The sequence below is a fragment of the Emydura macquarii genome, unplaced genomic scaffold, assembly GCF_026122565.2.
Source record: "Emydura macquarii macquarii isolate MOO-44397 ecotype Brisbane River unplaced genomic scaffold, CSIRO-AGI_Emac_v2 contig_1045, whole genome shotgun sequence".
NCBI classification, from domain to species: Eukaryota; Metazoa; Chordata; order Testudines; family Chelidae; genus Emydura; species Emydura macquarii.
This window is the reverse complement of record NW_027131182.1, coordinates 11,990,430-12,007,228: the sequence shown is the minus strand read 5'-3', so window position 1 is coordinate 12,007,228 and position 16,799 is coordinate 11,990,430. Positions and strand designations below refer to the sequence as shown.

Below are 16,799 nucleotides of genomic sequence, written 5' to 3'. Positions count from 1 at the left end.
CAGAGTTTTTAAATATGGTTCTTGCCTTTATGGTATGTATCTTCTTAATGGGACCTTATGCAGTATTGTGCTCTGGAGTCTGCAAATAGACTAGCACTATAGACAAATGAACCGTCTGCTTCATATCCTAAGTCTCACTCTGTTATTTATTTTCATTGCTCTATTCTGTAAAATGGCATCTATAATGTATGCTCTTTCACTCCCCTTGAGACAACTGACAAATGCCATATATGAAAGAGCAGAGTCCAAGTCAGGAGTGAACTGATCCAAAGGGACTGTTGCTTTTGTCCAGTTTTTGGTGTATTAACTTTGGTTGGGCTGGGCTGGTAAGGCGAAAAAGGTCTCTGAATACCAGTAAGGCAAAAATGAAAGAATAAACATAGAAGGAACTTTAACAACACATGAAGTACAAAAAAACCCAGAACAAAACTAAAGAAAACTGATTCTTAAGCACCTGTTTGAAAATAACTTTGTGTGTAGTTTAAACTGGCATACATTAGGAATACCGAGAGATTAAGTCTAATCTTTTGTTCTTCATTCAGCTTTTTGGGTCTGTTGTATTTTTAATGCAGTGATCTCTTGGCGCATTAGAAAAATAGCTCATCTTGTATATTAGTAAAGGTTCCAATTTTGTTTTTATGTCAATGGCAACTTCATGGGCAGGGTGACTACAGAATCCAGTCCTAAGGTATTGCAACAAATTACTACATTTTTCTATTAAGATTTACACCCAGAAACACCAGATGGAGATTTTATTTCTGTTTCTCATTAAAAAAATTACTTTTTGGAGATTGGTCTCAGAAATAAATTCCCTATTTGTGGCTGTCATGGTGTTGCCAATATGCACTTTGAATCTTATGTTTAGATTATGGGCAGTGAGATTTAAGACTCCTGGATTCCATCCCCTGTATTTTCACTGACTTGTGTGACCCAGACCAAATCACTTATAATGACCCTGTCAATTAAAAAGTTGGTATCTTTTTTTTAAAAAAAAGTCTTTAACTATGTAATTAATCATGTTTGAGTATTACAATAAAAGAATTTGAAAAATGTAATTTACCTCATGTCTTCTTATCCCTCCACCCCCAACTTCTTTCTCTTGGACACACCCTAATATTTCTCACCTCACTTAAACCTGCCTAGCTTACAGTGCAAACTGTGCACTTTTCAACACCACTAGTCATCCTACAAAACAAGCTTCCCTGCACATAAATAGGGTGCAGCCAATTTACTTTATAATTTAGTATATTCCCCAAACAGTGAGATTTTTTTCCTGACAACAGTATTTGTCTCTTTATGCTTCTTCGTACTGTTTAAAGTTAAGAAGTGTGGTTTTATTACTGATTTTGTACTAATGGAACTTTGTAGATTTTTTATGACCATTTTTTCTGATGACCATCCTTGAAATCCTTGTTCGAGAAAGGACTGTAAACAGCTCTCTTTTCTCAGCCCCACAAAAGGACCAAAGTTGAAATGTTTAGCTAACACTAACAAAAAGGAAATCCTTGTTCCATAAGGAAATAGGGGCTCACATTTAATCCACATCTAATTCTTTATTATCAGCCCTGTACTGAAAGCATTGCCATTCGGTGGGGCTTATTAATCCTTTGATTTTCATGCATGGCTTTGCTGCTCGACAATGTATGCTAAACAAACAGACCATTACCTCATTTGAATGGTCAAATGTAGAACCTACAGGGAGTGTCAGATAGGTTAATGGGAATTGTGCTCACAGATTGAGGAAAGAATAGGAGAAACTCTTGTATGTAAAGTTCTTTTAACTCTCGAACTCTTACACTTCTACACCTTTTTAGCTAGCTATAGTGAAGTAGACTATGAGTTATAACCCATGGAAGATTCAAAAGTTTAACTCTAGACACCCCTAAAAGAATAAGATAATATCCATGTCCACCGTTTCCACTTCTCAACATTTGTTTAAAACAGTTTGGTGGGTGTGGCCTATCTGATAGCAAGTTTGTGGCCTCAGTCCAGTTCCAAGTGGACAAGTGTTCACATCATAAAACCCTCATCACAAGGAGCACTAGCTGACAGCCTTCGTCAGTCTTAACAGAAAGACAGGTGATTAATGTGCCATGGATTCACACATTCCAAAGCCAGAAGGAACCATTGTGATAATCTCGTCTGACCTGTATAACACAGGCCATAGAACTTCCCTTGCACATGACTTCCTTTCAAGGAAATCCTTCCATATCAGGGTTGAGACACAGTGGCATGGTAATATAGGGAAGCTGCACACATTATGTGGATAAATACAGACTTCAGTCTCCAGCACTGTCACTTTGGCACCTTCCATGTGCACGACTTTACCAAAATTCTCTGTCTTATACTCGCTAGAATTAGAAATGAATTCCAGGCACTGAGAACAAAGAATTCTCTTTCTCCCTCTCTGATGTGCATACGCACTTGAGTATTTTCATGAAAAACAATACTTTAAACAACAAAAGAAGATTTTGCATTCTAAGTTTTTGGTTCTTTTAATCATTTTTTAATTTGTATTCATGTTTTTGTTGTTCCCGACGTTTACAATGAAATATATTTAATTTGCAATGCATGTTCTTGGATTATTTATTAGCCGTGACTCAAATGTTCTGGTGATCATCTTATGAAGAAGCTTGTTTATAATGTTTCATGGAAGTATTCAAATAATGCTTTTGCAAAGGGGGGGGAAAAAAAAAAAAGGAGAAAGCTGTAGCTGGGCAAACAACTGGACCACAACAATATATAAAAGTTTGCTCAGTGAATGTTGGCTAAGTGCTCACTGCTAGTTATGTAAAAGTTTTATTTTTATTTGTATCCTCTTTATGTGGAAATATTTGGCCTATGATTTAAAAAATACTGAAGTTGAAAGTTATTGCAAGGTCCTATAGTTACATTTGTAATGGTAAAGGAAAGTAATTTGCCTGTAGCTAGTTGCAGAGCGCCCTAAAATGGGATTTTGAGTAACCCACTATTAGCTACTAGATGGAGAAGGTAGAAGGATTCTGGAAGGAGCTGTGTCCAACCTTCTCTAGCCACTAAAAGGATTACCATGATTCAAAGCCTGTAATGAGTCAGATGGAGTATGACATTCCCCTCTGCAATCTGGACTAGTATGTTGCTGTGTCACCCCAATCCCTCACTCCTGGAGCCCATCTTGCACTTGTCCTGTTGTGTGAATCATCCACTCCTGGGTCAGTTCACTCTCAGCCTCCTGCAGATAAGCAGCTCCTATTTTGGTGAGTGAGTGCTTTTGGCTAGCTACTTGTGGGATTCTACAATAGAATGATCCCTAGCCGATATCCCCAGTCTCAGATGCAACCCTAGGAACTGCCATTTTACAGAGGTCAGTGCTTCTTATTGAACGCTGCAAGCTCATAGGTTAGTCAATTTATCAATGAAATTGATATGCAACAGCTCTGTCACTCTAAACAAAGTCTTTGTACACACAAGCCACATGCACTGATTTAGATAAAAAACAAATACGTTAATTAAGTACAGAAAGATTTTAAGTGATTATAAACCAGAATAATATGAGCCAGATTTGATCATGAAGAAAATAAAGCAAATCACATTCTAAACTAAACTTAACACCTCAAGTAGCCTTAAAGTCTCTGACAGTTAATCTTCCCCCAGGCTGGTTGGTAGGCCCCCACCCAGACTCCTCCCCATGGGCAGTTTGTTTTGATATTGTCGTGTAGGTGGATTGCAAAAGAAAGAGAGCTCCCGAGACAAAAACCCGTCTGCCTTTAACATGTTTTCTCGTCACCCTTGGGGTCAGGTGATCAGCCATGTCCAGCAATGGGCCTGGTTTCCTCCACTAGAGTCAAATAAGCATCGCCTTATCAGGTGCTCAGGACACTCCATCGTTCCTGTCTGCATGCCTCAGCAAGGTGTGAACTCTCACTTTGCTTTGTGTTTGCCTGGATCTATTCAAGCCCTGTGACACACATTTGGGAATATTACATAGTTTCATAACTATGCATGTGACACTGCAAGAAGCACACTATCATAACAATAATGTTCAGCATGTCATGAGCATTTCAAAAAACACCTTACATGACATACTTTGCATTAAACATTACAGTTGCACTATAAGGATGAACATGGGGTACAGAGTATCACATGGATGGACTCCCTCTTTCTTGTTTTGAAAAAAATACTGAATTGTTCACAATCACTCATTCCTCAACTCTTTCACAGTCATATGGGAAATTTGGTCATCTTTAATCTTCCTCTTCACCTCCCCTTCCAAGTGGCTTATGTAACTTACACACACTTCTCCCTAGGTGCGTGTGTGCATCTTCCACAGGTCTCCCTCTTTCCTTCTTCCTGTTTTAAAAAAAGGAGGAAAAAACTCACTTTATTGTCATCCCTTCCAGCCTCAGAACTTTGGCCTGCAAGAAGCTGCAATTTGCACCCTCACTATTAAGTCCCAAGGACTATATTGTAAGGAAGGGACACTAATTACTAAAGTAAATAGAAGAGGGGTGCACTCAACTTCATTCCCTGAACAATTAATCCTGTGCACAATTGGTCCGCCCTGATTGCCGTATCTATCACCGGGTGGTTTGACTGAGTGACAAATAGTAAGGTACAAACAAGGAACAGAATTTATTTAGGGACAGTAACACATGGGAAGGGATAGGAAAACAATAAGATCCCACAACTCCCAATGACACTGTCCCTACTAAAATAATGGAACCCTAGTATGAAACACTGGAGTTGAGATCAAATGGGGGCATGAACCAGAAGCCTACTACCAGAACACAACCCCTCAGGTTCCCCCAGTCTGTGATGTTATTTACAGTTTCTCTTCTCCCCCTCCTGGGAGTGCTGGTCACGATTCTTGGACACTGGATCTCTACAAGTTAGTCTCTTTACTTGTCCTCTCCTGGTGGAGAAGGTATACTTGTCTGCTTCTTGTCCTGGAACTCATCTGCTTGATTCATCGCCATGCAATTAAACAGTCTCTAGCCATGCTACCACTGGAATAGGCAGCCCCTAACTCTGGGCCTCACTGCCTTATATAAGTTTCCAGGGACTGATCTTAGCCAACCAGAATACTGGGATTTTCTGCCTTTTGCACACTGCACTAATTTAAGCTTCCTGCCTTTCACAGTTACTAGGCAGATTTCGCTGGTTGGCAACCTGCCAAGCATCAGCACCTTGCTTGTCTGAGCCTCCAACACAATATGGATTCCAATCCAAAATGGAGTCCTCCTCCTATTTATATAACCTGTTGACATACGTGGAAGGGCTATACATAACAAACTATTACTTTTAACCCAACAATATCTGCCTGCAAGATCCTCACATGTCCTTCTGACAATGAGGCCTGACTAACTATTTTAATGCTTCCATCTGGCCTCAAGTAAGAGGCTGTAGCCTAGTTTGAAGAAAAAATGCTTTGCTTTCTGACTTTTTATTCTTGCTACAGTTCTCCTTCCTGCCTATCATGCAAATAAGAAAATACTATCCCCATTTTACTAAAGGGGAAACTGAGAAAGAGAAATTAAGTGACTTGTTCAAGACCATCTAGTGAGGCAGTGGCAAAGCAGGATCAAAACTCAGAAGTTTCTGCCTTCTTGTCTGCTCAGCAGACCACTAAGTCAAGCTGCTTCACATACATTGGTGCCATTCCCCATGTTCAGAACAAATACAGAGACAGTTCTTTAACTTCAAATATATGCTCTCTGAGGAAGGGGGTTTAATTGTTTCTGTGCAGTACCCAGCATACTTAGTTCACTCAAACAGTAATATAGAGTAATTGACAGTGCATGAATGGTTCTTGGGAATATTTTTGTGCTTTCCTATTTGCTTTTGTCAGGACTGCAGGTATTGTACTAAGTACAACCTTCTTATTGGAAAAAAGAATAAGCAGCCCCATGCTGGACCCAGATTTGCTTGTTGGTTGACTGCTCTGTTCAGTACTACATCCTTCTCCCCAGAATGGCAGGAGGATGAGGGTAAGCAGCAGCAGTGAACTCTGCCCCTTATGGGAAATGCTACAATGCTTTTTTGTGTGCATGTGGACTAGCTACTGCCTGTCTTTAAAAGCAAAGGTGATTGAACTCACCCTCTTCTAAGCAGATTTAATTGATTAAAAACTGCTTGACTTGCAACCCTCTTCCCCTCCCCCTCACACCAATAATCCTGATGCCCTTATCCTCTTTACTTGAAAAGTCAGGAAAGTTTATAGCAATAACTGTAAAAAGGAGTAGTAAGTAAACAAGATGCTTATTCACTCAAAGCGCCTTAGCTCTCATTTACCTTGCTGTGGTAGCACGTGCTTAATCTGTCTGTTTTGGCACCAGATTTAATAATAATAAAAAAAAAAAAAAAAGGATTTTTCCTTTTGACCTTCGTCTGTAAGCGCACATACAGGAAAAGTGATAACCTCTTAAAGCAATAAATTTTATTTGCTGTAAAAGCATTTACTCTTGCTAGCAGCAGAAATGAAATTTACTACTAAAGGAAAGACTAAAAAGTGAAGTGTGCTCTAAGCAAGGGCAAAGCAAGCTGCATGTGAACAAGACCTCCCCTGCTAACGGCCTTTATTTCTTTGATATGTAAATAAAGCCACACCCCCAAAGGCATCTATCTTTGATGTATAAATGAGGCCACCCTATTCCCCCCCCTCCACTTTGTGCTTTTAAACTGCTTGAGCAAGTATTGTTTCTGTACCTGGAAAATCCTGCCTTCCAGCTTTATGAAACTCTGTCACTTTTGTCTTTTCGCTCACCACACTCTGCAAAAAATGGTTTTATTAAAGTATCAAATGGCCTCCTTCTAATCAAATCTAAGGGCCTCTTCTCATCTTTTCAGATCACTGTGGTGCCTTGGACATTGCTGACCACTGCCTTTTCATTCATTGCTCTCTGGACTTTATTGCTGTCTTGGTTCTCCTCCTTACAATGTTTCCTTTGGAGTCTACAGTTCCCCCTCCCTGTTGGTGTTCCTGAGAGGTCAGTCCTCAGCTCCCTTTTTGCCTCCCTCAATGCACTCTCTCTAGGTAATCTTATTCATTCCCATCTCACTGTTACAATGATGAAATCAATCACAAATGTATTTTTTCACCTAGTGTCTCATCCTCAGTGTAGTCCTTCATTTCCCTCTCCTCTATTCCTATCTGCCAATATTTCAGCCCAAACTCTTCTCTTCTTACTCTTTGGGGTCCTGGTCCCCCTTTTTCTAAGCCATTCAGAATGCTGCAAAGATCAACTTCTTTTCCCATTATTCTACAATATGTCTTGCCCCTTAAGTCTCTGCATTTGCTTCCATTTTTCTCCTAAAACTGGCTTAACATCTTAGCCTTCAGAGCACTAACTATCAAAGTGTACTCCAACCTATACCCCTTCTCTTGTCCTCAAGTCCACCCAAGTCTCTTTCCCTCTCTCATGTCTTTGTAACTTTTCTCATCACATTCTTACTACAATACATCTTGAATAGTTTTCCAGTTATTACAGGACAGGACCTCTGCCTCAAGTTCCTACAAACATACCTATTTTGGGAAGCCTTCAAATTACCTCTATGATTAATTATTTGGCATTATTTGTATTGCTTTGTACCACCCCTGCCACCCACAAAACAGGAATTACATTTTTTGCATTGTCTATATATAAAACGCTGTTAGGCTTTTAGGATTTATTTATCATTGCTATAGCACCAAAAAGTCAATCTGTCTTCTTTTTGTAAAAGAGAACACCTCCTAAATGCCTGTCTCCTCCCATTTGGTAAGGCTAGTGCTTGAAATCTTACTCAAGCACATTGTTCAGAAGCTGTGGTAAAGTACAGAAGAGTCAAAGTGTCAGGTCAATGACCTTTAATTTTAGGAGCCAGACATTATTCAGACCTTGGGCCCTGTCCTCTATTGTACGTTGTTATAATGGTGTGAATGCAGCAGCTGATACTTTCCTGCATTCCTATAGCGAAAGTCTGCTTAGTGTCAGGGTCGCAACTTCCACCTTCAGTTCTTTATAAAAAAGGAAGGGGTGTGAAAAGGGGATCTTGGCTTGAGATTCCCTTGTCTTTATATTGCTGATGTAACACCTGCCTGCTCTCTTAATATAATCAGACAATTGTCTTCTGTATGTGAAATTATCTGATGGGCCAAAATTTGAGACCCACAGGCAGGGTCAAACAGGACAAACATATCTTTGGGAGGTGGGACAACCACAAGAAAATCCAGACTGTTTCACCCACAGCAGGACTGGTGACAGCTCCATCAGCAAAAGACCACAGCCCTCTTGCAAGAGTACCAGCTGCAACTTCTTACCCTCACTTCCTTCCACCTTAAAATATTCCCTGCCACTACATTTTTCTTTTATTATATTTTTTGTTCCAACAAAAACAGGAACATTCATAACATGTTTTCCAAAATGCTTAAAATTAAAAAATGAATAAATACAAATTGTAAGACCTCCTTAAAACATTATACAGGAGTTTGTCACCTAACCACTTCTAAAAATACAATTGATATTAGTTCTGTACAATTTTCTATTAGCATACATGATATTAGGCATTCCATAGTAAATAGAGCAACTGTTTCTTTCCATGGCAAATACAGCAACTATTTCTTTTTAACTTTGTTTTTTTTCCAGTGACCTGAATTGAAACAAAAAAGAAATAAAATGTTTAAATTTTTTATTAAAAATGATATTTCTGTTCAGGCTAAGGACAAGTTGTTCGATAAATGCCTACTTTTTCAGACATGGGAATTCTTAAGCAAGTGGGATGCTAGGTATGTTCATTTGCATGCCAATACCTAGCATGCTCTTCCAGCTCATAGCTATTTGATATCTGTTTCTAAGCTGTGGGAACAAAAAAGGTTTTGACGGGCTTGTGTTGTGTGGGCACTGAATTCTTAGTACAGCGTAGGGGTATTATTGTGCACATTAAAGTTTTTTTTCCTCCTCCAGTCAATACAGGATTTTTGGTTTATTTTTTTGTCTTATTTGACTTGTTCATTGTAAGGCAAATGTGATGCCGACAAGGAAAGCAAATGTTGATTGGACACTCCCTGTCATTAGACCCTGCTGAGTTAAAAAATGTAACTATTATTGTTGAGATTATTTTGTAAGTGCTGCACAAAACATCTAGTTAACCTCTCCTTCCCCCCCCCCCCCCGGCCCCATCACTGAAATAGCCATTATGGTAACCTGACAAATGTATTTGCAAATCAGACTTGCTGCTTAATGTATGTAACTTTGGCAGAATATAAAAATAGCTCCTGTTTAGAAAAGGGGGGGAAAAAATCTTCTCTGAAGTGAACACAATGCATTCATTTCTCAGAAAATAACTGAATCACTTGGAAGGAATCAATCAAGTGGCAATTGAATTTGGGGTGTACAATGCATTTTGTTTGTTTAAATTGTCTTCAAATAAAAGCAAATACCTCTGTCTTTTTCACATGCTGTTGTTGATGTAGTGTATAAAGTATTACATTACCAATTCTTCTATAATGCCAAAGACACTGGTATAGGAGATTTACCCAAGTAGAGTCTGCAGGACTGGAGGCATAAGAAGTAGTATTGAAGAAAGTGGGAGATGTACGTCATTAGGGACAACAAGATTGAGCTGCATATTTTCACCCCTGTACCCTTTAGGTAATTTTTTTTTTTTTTTTTTTTAAACCAGAGGTTAGGTTATATATTTACTATGTCCTCGGACATGGGTGGTAAACAAAAAAACCAAAAACCCCAAAACACTTTTTACATAAACGTGAGGAAACAGGAATTCCCACGGGTCACACAAGTAAAATTAAGATTGGGTTTTTTTGGTTGTTTAAGGAAAACAATCACTGGAATATGAGCTTACCCTCTTCATCCAGCTACTCATTCCAGAACAATGACCAAATTAATGGCTTTATAAACAGACTAGACCAACTTTCCAACCTCTGTCTAGACTTCCATTCTCTCTCATTATATACTCCAACAGTGAACTGCATTAGCAGTGGAGTCATCTTTGGGTCCGTTTCCCCACTTATGGTGCCCTCCTCCCTGTGACTGACTTTTGGCTGTGAGGAAAACCTTTAGGCTTCTACCACTAGCACATGGATTACTGTGAATGAGCGGCAGCTGAGTAGGCTCCTCCTGAGTTGTCAATGGAACCTCCATCCACAACATGGGGGGGAGGGGGGTCAGCTTAATGAATAGCTGGCTCAGCTGAAAAAATGTTGACACATGGAGAGCCAAGGTAAAGGTGACCTGAGATCCAACACATCTCTCAATGGTTGTGGCAACAGCCACAGAGAGAGGAGGCAACACTGGGCAAAAGGAGGGTGTCAGAGGAAGGCAGAGCCCTAACAGTAGCCTGACTCAGAAATGAGAGTTAGAGGAAAGGGTGAACCCCTTTGAGAAGAGAGAAAAAGGAGGCATGGAAGATGACCTCCTAGTGAGGGGGAGGAAGAGGGCATGGACATTTGGTGCAGAAAGGGAAAGAAATGGCATGACTGTGGGACAATTGAATACAGGGAGAAGCACAGTAGATAAAGGGATTAGCCTATGAGGATAGATAGGCTCATAGACTTTAAGGTCAGAAGGGACTATTATGATCATCTAGTTCAGTTTCCTCAACCTTTTTGATACCAGGGACCAGCTTCCTATACTGTGTCAGGGACATCTCAGGGACCCATGCCGGTCCATGGATTGGTCATTGAGAAAGGCTGATCTAGTCTGACCTCCTGCACAATGCAGGCCACAGAACCTCACCCACTCACTCCTGTAATAGACCCCTAACCTATGACTGAGTTACTGAAGTCCTCAAATATTTTAAATACTTCAAGGTACAGAGAACCCACCACCAAGTGACCTGTGCCCATGCTGCAGAAGGTGGCGAAAACCCTCCAGGGCCTATGCTAATGTGCCTTGGGGGAAAATTCCTTCCAAATATGGCAATCAGCTAAATCCTGAGCACGTGGGCAAGACACACCAGCCTGACACCCAGAAAGAACTCTTTGTTGTAAATCAGAACCCACCCCATCTAACATATCAGCACAGGCCATTGGGCATATTTACTGCTAGTAATCAAAGATCAGTTAATTGCCAAATTAGGTTGTTCCATTGTACCATCCCCTCCATAAACTTATCAAGCTCGGTTTTTTGTCCTCACTGCTCCCCTTGAAAGGCTGTTCTAGAACTTCACTCTTCTGATTTCAAGTCTAAATTTCCTGATGGCCAGTTTATCTTCATTAGTCCTTGCAACAAAACCACAGTCCGTTCTGAAAGGAGCGCGCCCCTCCTTTATTATTCAGCAGTATATATTTCCTATCCCGGCCGAAAGAATCCCTCCCTTCGTCCACATTGGGGCTGAACTTAAATAATTCTTCTAGGTGTAGTTTAGCTAAGGAATATGATAGCTTTAAATTATATTGAGATGTGAACACCAGGAAGAGAGAAGTTATTTTAGAGTTATATGCAGGGATTGAAGTAATGGGATGGAATTAAAAATAAAATTCAGGCTGAACAAGAAAAATCTTCCAGTGCAAGATCATCGATTCATATAATATTAGTGTTGGAAGGGACCTCAGGAAGTCATTTAGTCCAACCCCCTGCTCAAAGCAAGATCAACTCCAACTCTGGTCTTTTCCCCACCTAGGAAAGTAGCAGAAGCCCCATTGCTAAGGTCTTTCAAAACTAGACTGAACACTAAAAAGTGCCCTGTAGAGAGCCAGCCGGCAGTGGCAGGCAGAGTATCTGGAATGGCCTAATAGGTCTTTTCCATTTCCAATTTCTCTGATTCTATTAGTTCCTCCTACGTTATGACCTTTGCACAAGCAGCTGGGCTCTGCTTCTGAACCAAAGGAGGCTTGATGGTGGCCTGAAGAACCCTACACTAAAAGTCATTTCACTAAAATTTCTGAAAGTCATTGATTTGCAGTACAAACCCTGGACATGAGTGAGAGAGCTGGGACATACGGCCATTCCTTAGACTAACTCTCCCTAAAAATAAAAATAGAGCCTAGATAGATATATCTAGAATGTGAATTAATGATGAAGGAAGAAGATGAAAAAATACTATGGATATTTTTACAGAATTTAGTCAGAAACTCAAAATTTTCCATGGTCTTTATAAAGTACAAGCACATAAATGAACATTTTGCACTAGAAAAATCTGAGGCTAACCTATAGCCTTCAATTTTGAGTTAGTGGCTTGCTCAGGTAATAAGTTAAAGTGGGAGTTAGATTAGAAAGCAATGTCCTGGACAGGGAACATGGTTATTAAATTTGCACTTTTATAAACTGAAAATAGCAGAACTCCTAAAGCACACAATTGTATTTAATTGAATTATATGAATAAGTACCTGCTGTTTTGGAATAAAACCTGGTTTCCTACACTAAAACCTGGCTTCCTACACTACAAGCTATTTTATTTCATATTTCAGTACACAGGTAATGATAGATGTGCTTCAAACGTTTCTCAATTAGGATTTGGTTTGGCTAAATTATCCAAGCCTCATACAGCTGCCAAACTGAGCCTCGATCCTGCAGTGTGCTGCTATTGCAGTAGTATTTGCAGGATCAGGACCTTGAGTTGGAAGTCTGTGAGACTAGGCCTTTTACATGAGACTTTCACTTACATCATGGCTGGAAATAACAGAGCATCTTTTTCTGTAGAACCTCAGCTCTTCCAGATCTAGGCCTAGCTACAAACTGGAATCTGAACATTTCAGAAAGGCATGGTGCTAAACATGGGGTAGGTACAGGGAGATCCGGTTTACCATGAATTTGTTTAGTCTCAGTTTAATCTACCTCTGAGTGTTTACAGATTGAAAAGAAAAAAAACAAAAAACAAAAAACAAGAACCTCAACAACCTTAATTTAAGTACATTTAAGGCTATTCATTCCTGTACCTGGATTTGCATCTAAGTCAATCACATGTTGCATTTCGTTAGGAATTAACTGGATGAAAATCCATTATTCCCCTTTAAACTGAAGTACATCTTTTTTTTTTTTTTTTTTGCTTCTTTATGAAAATACAAAGGCAGCCTTTAAGAATTTGTTTTAAAACATAGTCCTCTCTCTTTTTACATTGGGAAGACTGATGGCTGGAGAACTAGTAAAATGTTGACATCACAAGAGCCAAGAAAGTGAAAGTTGAGTAATTGAAATAAAGGATGTTTAGTCAGGGTTTTAGAAAAACCCCGTTTTAATTTGTTTTGTCAATATCTATTCAGATGTATTGGTGGACTAACCTCTCAGAGTAGTATTGACTGTTAGGCAAATGCTTTTTCTTGCTGGGAGCCCCAAGAGGGCCTCCATCAACACCAGGAAATAGAATTGACATTCCTGATACTGCTACAGCAAATTAAGACCACCAAACCCTTTCAAATGATCTTTACACATCATAAAAAAAAAAAAGCAAAAAAAAAAAAAAAAAGGAGGGCAGAATCCCAACTTCTAAAAAAAATCCTTTTTACATCTTTACAGACCCAATCCAATGCTGTGAGTGCCTCCTGTGAGTTTCTTAAACATCCATTAACAGCAATGAACAAAGAAAGTGTCTCCCTACTGAAAGAACAAATATAGGCCATACTTATAGGAATGAGGATTATCTTGGGAAGCAGTGACACTGGAAAAGATTTGGGGGTCATGGTGGATAATCAGCTGAACATGAGCTCCAAGTACAACACTGCGGCCAAAGGGCTAATGCAATCCTGGGACACAGAGGGGAATCTTGTGCAGGAGAGATTATTTTACCTTTATTTTTGGCAATGGCGCAACAGCTGCAGGAATAGCATCCAGTTCTGGTGCTCACAATTCAAAAAGATACTGATAAACTAGAGTTCAGAGACGAGCCCCAAGAATGATTCAAGGATAGAACACATCTTATAATTGAGCTCCTTGAGTCTAGCCTAATGAAGAGAAGGTTAGGGGTGATTTGATTACAGTCTAAGTAGCAACATGGGGAACAAATATTTAACAGTGGGCTCCTTAGTCTAGCAGGCAAAGATATGACATGAGCCAATGGCTGGAGATTGAAGCTAGACAAATTCAGACTGGAAATAAGGCATAACTTTTTAATGGTGAGTAATTATCCACTGGAACAATTTACCAAGGGATGTGGTAAATTCTCCATTACGACAATTTTGAAATCAAGAGTGGGTGTTTTTCTTAAAGCTCTGCTCTAGGAATTATTCTGGGGAAGTTCTGTGGCCTGCGTTATACAGGTCAGATTATGATCACAGTGGTCCCTTCTGGCCTTCCAAGCTATAAAGGAGAGAAGACTGGCAGTGGTGAGAACATCTCCCTCGGCTGTTACTCCTACTGCACAGCAGGAAGGAGCACCTTTATTTTTGCAGAGTACATGTGCCTATTTTGAGGCCTGTAACAGAGTCCACTCACCCCTGTGTTGGTTTCTTTGCCAGGTAACTTTACTCTCCGGCCAGGTCTCAGTCTTTTAGCCCACTCCTTCTGGGATCACCACTCTCCAAACCGGTCTTTCACAGAAACAAAGCTTCCACTCTTTGGGGTTCTTCTTTAGCCAGTCTTTCTGCCACTTCTTCAGGGTCACTCCCCAAGCCTCCACACCTAGAGAGCTTTCCTCCCTGCTCACTCAGGACCCAGTAGGCATCATCTTGCTCCCTGTAGTTTCTTCACTCCAGCCTTTCCCTAGCTGGGCCCTCAGTTCTTAAACCTGGCTTCTTTCATACAAGAATCACCTGATTCCTCTCAGGTGAGGCCTATCCTGCAATCAGCATTGGCATAGGCCCAGGCTATCCAGCTCACAGGGCAAGTCACCCCAGCTGTATACTCCCCTCCTTAGAACCCACATCCACCCCTGGGCAAGTTCTATTCCTGTATCAGCCACATTCTCCCTGGCCCCAGACAGCATTTCTCTGTCTGCAATATCAGCTCCCCCTTCTAACTTTACTAGACTGCTCCAGTAATCCCTTTCTTCTAGGGCCTGCTGCCAGACTTCTTTTGAAGCAGCCAATTCCTAGGGGTTCTTCAGAATCATTGTGACTAGGCCTTCAATATCCCCACTCCTCATTTCAGTGTTCATGCCCACTGCACTAGTTTGCTTGACAACTGTAACTGGTGCTGCCATGACCACAACAGACACTGTTATTGCAGCCTCAATGGTCATACTTTTCTTCTGCATGCTGAATGGATCCTGCCATTCCCTGGGAATCCCCATATTTTGGTCACTCAGAGGGGTGAGGATGGCTAACACCATGGACCAGATAGTCCCAGGGCTCTGTGACCTAGCGCCTGACACTTCTGCAAAAAACAAAAACAAAACTCTTGCCAGTCATCCTACTTTGCTTTATAGCTCTGGGGGCCATTTCCCTTCATCTGCAGGGCTTTTCCCTTACCATATGCCATTTCTCTTGGACCTTCACCAAAGCTCACCTTTGTTTTTCAATGGTCTCTATTTTTCAAGGGGCAGAACCTCCTCATGTGCCCCTCCTGTGCACCTATGAAGCACTTAGGTGGGCCCTTGCCCTTCCAAGTCTGTCACCAGGGTCTGTTTCTCACTGGACCATCTGCTATGCTACCTCCCGCAGGCACTTAGCTCTCCAGTGACCAAGCCTTCTGCACCAGGCATTCCTCCCCTGCAAATGGCAGTCTCTTTGCTCATGCTGCCAGGCCACAAAGCCCACCATCTGTACATTTGGCTGCATGGCCCATCATGCCTGCTGCTCCTGCAGAAAGATGGCGTATGGATGGTTGCTGCTCAGCCAACACACCAACAGCTTCCTCCACACACTGCATCCCACAACTTCAGTTTCCCTCCTTGACAGAAGAGGGTCTGCAGATCCTGCTGAATGCACCGGTTTGTAAGAGTCCATTCACTACTATGCACCCCCTCACGGCTAGGCATCGCAGGGGGACTAGTTCCCCCAGTCAACAGTCACTCCAGCACTGGGGTGGTTGCTCTGTCAGGTGATTCAGCCCTCCAGCCCGGTCACAGTCTTTTTGCCTACCCCTTCTGGGGTCACAACTGCCCAAACTAAATTTAAAATAACAGCAAAGAAACTGCCACCCTCTCTGGGCTTCTTCTTCAGCCAGTCTCTCCCTCAGTTATTCAGGGGCTCTCCCTGGCTGGCTTGGGCCCTGTAGATACCATCTTGCTCCCTGAAGTCTCTTCCCTCCAGCCATTCCCCAGCTAGTCCTTCTCACTACTTTAACCTGGATCCTTTTATACAGGATTCACCTGATTCCTCTCAGGTCAGGCCCATCCTGTAATCAGCCTTGGCTTAGCTCCAGGCCCTGAAGTAAGCCACCCTGTTACAGGTAGGCTTGTCAACACTGTAAAAAATAAGACAGTTTTTTAACTCCCTCTTATTATTATCATCAATAAGTACAGTCCTGCACAGATACAAAAATGTGCATCTAAGAGCACCAACATTTATCCAACTTGCAACCTGCACTCCCTGCTTTATATCTACCGTCATCCATACTGCACCCACAGCCCAAGGCCAGCAAGCAGCTGTTTAGTGACACGCCCAGCACCCCAGCTCCAGTCAGCTGTTACACTGCCAGCAGGCCACTCAACAGCTGGTGGGCAGCCAGCTCCAGGCCCCCCCCCCAAGGGCTCCACAAACAGCTGATTGAGCTGCCTGGGAGAATAGAGGGGAAAGGGGCCAGGCTGCCTGGGGGTGTGTGGGGTGGGGTGGGGTGGAGGAAAGGGGGCCAGGCTGCTGGGGGATGAAGAGAAAAGTGAAGGAGAGGGATGAGGGGAATGGGAGGTGGGCCTGTGGGGCTGGGCAAATTGGGGGCTCTCTTCTCAGCCTCCTGTGGTCCTGGGGCCAGGATCTTGCTTGCAGCTGCCCCCGCTAAGGGGGAGCCAGCTCT

The 16,799-nt window shown here is 41.6% G+C and overlaps 1 long non-coding RNA gene across 1 annotated transcript; it reads right to left on the bottom strand.

Annotated features, from left to right (window-relative positions):
• Window positions 1–4,293: 4,293 nt before the first annotated feature.
• LOC137151297 (uncharacterized) lies at window positions 4,294–16,046 on the bottom strand. The gene is made up of 2 exons (XR_010919238.1): window positions 14,343–16,046; window positions 4,294–4,329 (listed from the first exon to the last, which is right to left on the bottom strand). It is a non-coding gene; the product is annotated as an uncharacterized lncRNA (long non-coding RNA).
• Window positions 16,047–16,799: the final 753 nt, after the last annotated feature.